Consider the following 7,237-nt stretch of genomic DNA (forward strand, 5'->3'; position numbering starts at 1 on the left):
TGTGTGTGTGTGTGTGTGTGTGTTAGACAGATACAGTATACAGACTGTGTGTGTGTATGAGGACCCCACTCTTATAAGTGTCAGTCTGTATATCTGTGTGTGTGTCTCTGTATATCTGTGTGTGTCACACACAGATATTCAGACTGACACACACACACAGATATACAGACTGACACACACACAGATATACAGACTGTGTGTCAGTATGTGTGTGTGTGTGTCAGTCTGTATGTGGGTGTGTGTGATATACAGATATACAGACTGACGCGCACACCCACCCACACATATATATATAGACTGGCAGTCTGTATATCTCTGTGTGTGTGTGTTAGTCTGTATATTTGTGTGTGACCCCCTTTATAGGAGCATCTCCCTGCCCCAATGTGGGTCTGCCACGTAACAGTACTGAGCAGACCCCGCATGTTCGTTGGATCGCCAACCCAAGACACGGAGCTCAAGAAACTGTTTATTTGCAAGGGCAACAGAATAGAAGCACACAAACGTACACAAAACACACAGTTATCTGGAATAGATAAAGAAACGCGTGGGAGCAGATTCATCTTAATACAGTGAATCTTACCAATCCACGAAATATTGTATGTTGACCATATTCTGTCTTCTCGTAAAGTTTGGAGGAGTTTGGGAAAATTAGCCATGTAGAGAGTATTATACTTGTATTGATAACATACTTCCTAAATATTTGATAGCAGCTTGTTGCCTTTTAAAATTTAAGTTAATGGCTATCAGTTTTTCCATCTCTTTTGGCAGATTTAGAGCTTCTGACTTCGTTTGGTTAATTCTGAAGCCCGAAATTCTTTTGAACTTGACCAGTAGGTCAAATAAATTGGGGAGGGAGGTGAGAGGTCCAGAAATCGTTAAGAAGATATCATCTGCGTACAACGCTACTTTATGTACCTGTTGGTTAATTTGTATACCCGATATATCTGGGTTATTCCGAATGTGTGCTGCCAGGGGGTCCATGCTTAGGGCAAACAGCAGGGGTGAGAGTGGGCATCCCTGTCTCGTTCCACTTTTAATTTTAAATTGTTCTGATGGGAATCCCTGGTGTAATACCCTCGCTGCCGGGCTGGAATACAGTGCTAGGATTGCTTGTAAGATTCTACCCCCAAAACCGAACGCCCCCAGCATAAAATTTAAATAGAAGCAAAAAATGATCGAGTGGACTACCGCTTGCTAAGAAAAGAAGTGTTTAATGAAAACTACATAAAATGACAAAACTCATCCTCCCGGAGGAGGAGTTTTGTCATTTTATGTAGTTTTCATTAAACACTTTTTTTAACCTTCATATCTGGTGAGTTCCCCAACTTCTTTTCTTAGCAAGCGGTAGTCCACTCGATCATTTTTTGTTTCTGTTGCTGCCTGGATCGGAGGACACCACCGGTTTCACCATTGTTGCGGGAGGAATGGATTAGTGGTGACACCTTGTGAGCGCGCGGCTCACTTCATTCGGAAGGAGACGGGGGTAAGGTGAAGCTTCTCAGGGGGTCACACAGCCTTGTGGGAATCCAACCTCTCTGTAAGTACCCCGCTTCTTATACCTTGCTTAACCCCTTGGTTTTTCTCCCCTCTCCCCGCATCTATACTTATATGTACCGGGCATTGCTATTATCCATTTAAAAGACTGTTATTTGATTTCACTTACCTTTTTGCTTTTGGAGCTGATATTCGTTTTTTTGTTCTGTAAAATTTAAATAGGGCCAGTCTATCCTGTCAAAGGCTTTTTCTGCGTCTAGGCTCGGCACCATAACTTGTATCTTTTTGGAATTGGCTATTTCTATCAGATCAATAATTTGTCTGGTATTATCTGCCGCTTCTCTATCTCAGATGTGTGTGTGTGTGACCCCCTTATAAGAGCATCTCCCTGTCCCAACATGGGAGAATATCCTCACAGACTGTGTGTGTGTCTGTGTCAGTCTGTATATCTTTGTGTGTGTGTGTGTGTGTGTTAGTCTGTATATCTCTCTGTGTGTGTGTTAGTCTGTATATCTCTCTGTATATCTTTGTGTGTGTGTCAGTCTGTATATCTTTGTGTGTGTATGTGTGTCAGTCTGTATATCTCTGTGTGTATGTGTGTCAGTCTGTATATCTCTGTGTGTGTAAATGCAGAGGGATACCGGCACCTCATAAAGGGGCCTGTATCTCGGGAAGCAGGGGGTCCCTGGACCTGAAACCAACGCGGTTCAGCTCCGGAGACCCCCTGCACATCTACATTATGAATAAAAATGTATTTTAAATAATTTTTAATGTGCCGATGTTTGCGCAGAGAGAGCAGCGGATCTCTCTCTGCTGCAAACACATCTCGCCCCCGCCGGCCTATAGTATCATTGATGTGCATATACAGTACTGTATGTGTACAGTACTGTATGTTAGGGGTTATAGGGGTTGTTGTTATACAGTGTATATATATATATATATATATATATATATATATATATACTGCATTACAATTCATGAATTTATGCCATCTGGCGGACACGCGAAGCATTGCAGCCTATTAAATCCTGAACCATTATCAATTAACACATCAACCGCGAGTCAGCCGGGCATGACCCTTGGCTGGGAACGCGGCATGCTCCGGGTGAACAGCGTCCCATTCCAGGAACAAGCCAGGGACAAACCGGTGATTTGTTAGAATAAAGTCTGCCGCAACAGTATGTCAGTATGTATCTGTCCTTGGGATGGAGGCCATCCGGGCACCTGCTGTACATACCATTGACATCTGCGCTTCGCTATGCCTCGCCGTCAGGTGTCTGGCTCGCGAGGCTGAAGCGCCGGCCATCACGTAGGAGATGAGATGCCGGGACTGGGGTCTGATGGCCGCCGGAGCAGTGGGGCGGTGCAATTGCAGCCAAAGCACCGCAGCTTGTGGACGAAGTCGGGCATCTGGAATCGGAGCTGTCCGGCGTTGTGGCCGGTCATCAGGCAGAAGCATAGTCTCAGAGTTGGTGCAGGAGCTGGCAGCTGGGGCAATTGGCGGGACTGCAGTCTGGCCACCATGAATTAGTCAGTTATCGCGATGGCCAGTCTTAAGGTGATGGGTTTTCTGTCCGTGACCCGCTCACTTCACACCCGGCTACTCCGCTTTGTGCGGTGGGCTAACCGTGCAGCAAATTCATGGTAGTCCTGGGGTGCCTTGTCCAGGGCACGAAACCAAGCCCAGTAGGGTCCTGTGGTGATTTCATACCTGGACAGCAGTTCCTTCACGCTGGTGTAATCCCTGGCGTCGTCCTGGTCCAGCTTGTGGTGGGCGACCACTGCCTTGCTGCTGAGCTGGGGAACCAGAAACTTCACCCAGTCTTCCTCTGGCAGTTTCCGCTCAAAGGACCACAAGAACCCATCAATGTCATCCTTCTCTACAAAGCGGGCTGCTGTAGGAGCGCTGGGGACGATGACTGGCTGGGGAGCTGCGGTTGGAACGTGGGGGACGAGGGTTGGGCACAAGCGGTTACCTGGGCAGTCAGATACAGAAAGGCTGTCAGCTGGAGCTCCGGCGTAGCCGTGTCCCCAAAGGTGACCAATACAGCGGTGATCTGGTCGGTGGGATCAGGGGTCGGGCTCCCCACGCTGTCTTCTTCCTCGGAGCTAGTAGAAGATGACTCAGATTGCCTGGCTGGGGGGGACCTCTCGCTGGTTCCTTCTCACAGATCTGTGGGGGCTGCCAGCAGTCAGACTCCCTGCCGGTCAAAATCCGCGACCATGTCCTTCTTGCTGTGTGACTCTGTCTCCAATCCCTACTTTTCACAGTGGATCCGGCTTGGGTCACTCATTGACTAACTGGCTACTTGGGGAGTTATTTATTTATAAAATGTTTTACCAGGAAGTAATACATTGAGAGTTACCTCTCGTTTTCATGTCCTGGGCATAGAGTTATAATTATAAATATATGGTTACAAATACATCGTTACATTAAGTGAACAGGGTATACATTATATACAAGACATTGCATGCACAGTTAGAGATAATATATATTATAGGCGTATGTAACAGTTACAGACCAGATTAAAATGTGAGACAGCCTTAGTTTTGAAAGAACTTAAACTGGTGGCGGCTGTGAGAGTCTCCAATAGATTGTTCCAGTTGTGGGGTGCACGGTAAGAGGAGGAGCGGCCAAATACTTTGCTGAGTCTTGGGACCATGAACAGTCTTTTGAGTCAGATCTCAGATGATAAGTGCTGCATGTGGTAGAGGTGAGGAGCTTGTTCAGATAGACGGGTAGCTTGCCCAGAAAGGGTTTGAAGGCAAGAAAGGAAAGATGAACTTTGCGCCTAGTCTCTAGAGATGATCAATCTAGTTCTTTGAGCATTTCTCAGTGATGTGTGTTGTAGTTGCATTGGAGGACAAAGCGATAGTCAGGTGAGATCTGATTGTGAACCGAGTGCCTGGAACGCTTTGTTCTGTGGTCTTGAGGTTCAAGACCGAATCAGTCCACAATAACTATGACTATTCTGACAATGGCGATCCCACTTCTGACACCAAAGGAGTCTTGTCGTGGAAGACCAGTACTTATCACCAGGATCAAGGCACCAGACAGTAGAAAACAGTTCAATAAAGAAATTTTATTCCAGCCAGAGCCAGCAAGCAAAACGCAAAGCACAGATCAGAGCTATAGTCACTAAACAGGGCATACGGGGGAATGCTAGCTGGCTCAGCGCTGAGTGCCACATTGAAAAATTACCCAGGGTTTGTTTCCACTCTCCGATGAGGTTGGGACCGTCCAGACCTCTCTGGTACAGTTTGCGTTTGAGCACTTTCACATTTCCCGCTGAAACTCCTGCTCTCCGCTTCTCCGGCGACTTACAGTCCGTAGACCAGAAGCATTTTTGAATGTCCCTTTCGGTTAGGATCTTAGCCTCGTTCTCATGGGACTCTGGCACAGCCCCATTCTCGGGGCTCACCGGCATAGCCTCATTCTCAGGGGTCTCCAGCACAGCCTCGTCCTCGGGGGTCTCCGACACAGCCTCGTTCTCCAGGGTCTCCTCCACAGCCTCGTTCTTGGGGGTCTCCGGCACAGCCTCGTTCTCGGGGGTGTCTGGCACAGCCTCGTTCTCAGTGGTCTCCGGCACAGCCTCGTTCTCGGGGGTCTCCAGCACAGACTCATTTTCGGGGGTCTCCAGCACAGCCTCGGAGCGCACAGCTTGGTTTACCTCCACGTCGGGATCAGACTGAGACCCGGAGCGCTGATCAGATTCCCCTTACATAGAGTCCCTGCTGCCATAGGAAATCATGGTAGACGGGCTGGCGACCAATCACCACGCAGCTGCTGCACGGAAACCAATCAGGACGTGAGGCCTCGCCTGCATCGAACAATCAGGGTTGGACGGAAATTAAAGGGCTTTGCAGGGAAATCCGAAAAGGCCAATGTGAGCAGCGCCTACCAGCGGGAGCTCAGCAACGGCTTCCCCCGGCCAGTAGGATATCCCCCCCGCTGGGCGACACGACGTCTGGGGAAGGGCTAAATGCTCCGCTTTCCTGGCGGGTGGCCCCCAAGCCTGATCTCCACCCCCGGACACTTACTCTTTGTCCCCTTCACCTCTCCTCCTCGCCCCCCCACCCCTCTCCAGTCCCAGCAGCAGCCATTTTCTCCAGGGTATGTGGGCTGCACTATGGGTTTCTAATCCCCTCATGTCCAGAGATCCAGGCTCTGCTTTTTTATTTTTTGTAACTTATATTTTTAATTAACGTTTTGAAACATAAAGGGGAGGGGAAAGGATACAAAAAAGAAAAAGGAAGGGGGGGGAACAACTATTTTATTTCAAAATTCTTTACAAGCATCAACAGTCACATCACATATTATACAATATCTTATAGACAACACATCCCGCACATCACTCCCAAATCATCTCTTTCTCCGGGAACACCCCCCTATCCGGGATCCCAGACCCTATCATACTTCCCCGTAGTATGATTCAGGAACGAGAGAAGTTTTCCCATTAATTGGATATCATTAACCCTTCCAATAACTTCTCTTCTGGAGGGCGGGACTGTTTTTTTCCACGGTGCAGCTACAGCGCATCTATCCGCCGTTAGGATATGCAGGATCAATTTAGGTGTATAGTGGAAACCTCCCCCCATCCCCACGCCTCCTCCATCCAGACGTATAGTGGTTCACATCTTCCATGGGTTTAGCCAGAATAATTAAAGTTGGATCTAGCGGAATCTCAACATCCGTTACATATTTTATTAACTTCAGAACTGTTCTCCAGTACGTCTGTATTACTGGGCAATACCACCAGGTGTGCCCCAGGTCTCCTAGCTGTCCACACCCCCTCCAACATCTGTCCGAGGTCCCCGGGAACATCTGTTTGAATCTTTTGGGGGTGTAATACCAGCGGAACAAAATGTTATAAATATTCTCTTTTGTTACCGTACAGATAGAGGTGTTACCCACATTGTCCCAGATATCTTCCCAGTCCTCCCTCGTTATTTCAGTCTGAAAATCCAGGACCTGCTGGTCCATATGAGCCGGGGTATCCTGTTTAGGGACTAAACCCTGGTAAAGAGATGATATCAAACCCCTTTGATATTTTGTTTTTGTTTTACATAGATCTTCAAATCGGGTGCAGTTAGGAAATTCCTCCGCATAGAAACCCTGACAGATAAAATGACGAACCTGCATATACTTAAACAGCTCAGTTTGGGGGAGACCATACTTTCTCATCGGCTCCTCAAACGCCATTAGCTTGTCTTTTTCTATTAAATCTCCCGCCTCCAGGATCCCTCTTTGTCTCCAAATGTCCAAACTCTGTCCCCGAAAACCTGGGATAAACCCCGGGTTACCGAACAGGGGTGCGGAGCCTAGAGGGAGTCGACATAACCCTATACTTCTTTTTGGCCATCGGCCAAAGTTTCAAAGTAAACCCAATTACTGCCGGCTCCAGTTGTCTCCCCAACCCAGTCCCAGCGCCCGACCATAGTAAAGAGGGCAGCACAATCGGATTTGTGAGCGAGCTTTCTAAGTCCCCCAAGGCGTAACACCCCGGTCGGGGAATGCCAGTACACCATTTGTTTTCATCCAGGCTCTGCTTTGTTGTGGCACAAAACACACTTTTATACTTTCTCCCGCTTATACACAGGAATAAAGCGTACGGTGTACCGGGCGTGTAAGGGCAGGATAGCTCAGGGGTCCGGCTGCTATAGGAGTCCCACGGAAGGACGGAGAGGGGCCAGTGTCCTGGCTTAACCTTTATTATGCAGGTACCAGGACAACTTTCCATCA

The sequence above is a fragment of the Ascaphus truei genome, chromosome 13, assembly GCF_040206685.1.
Source record: "Ascaphus truei isolate aAscTru1 chromosome 13, aAscTru1.hap1, whole genome shotgun sequence".
NCBI classification, from domain to species: domain Eukaryota; kingdom Metazoa; phylum Chordata; class Amphibia; order Anura; family Ascaphidae; genus Ascaphus; species Ascaphus truei.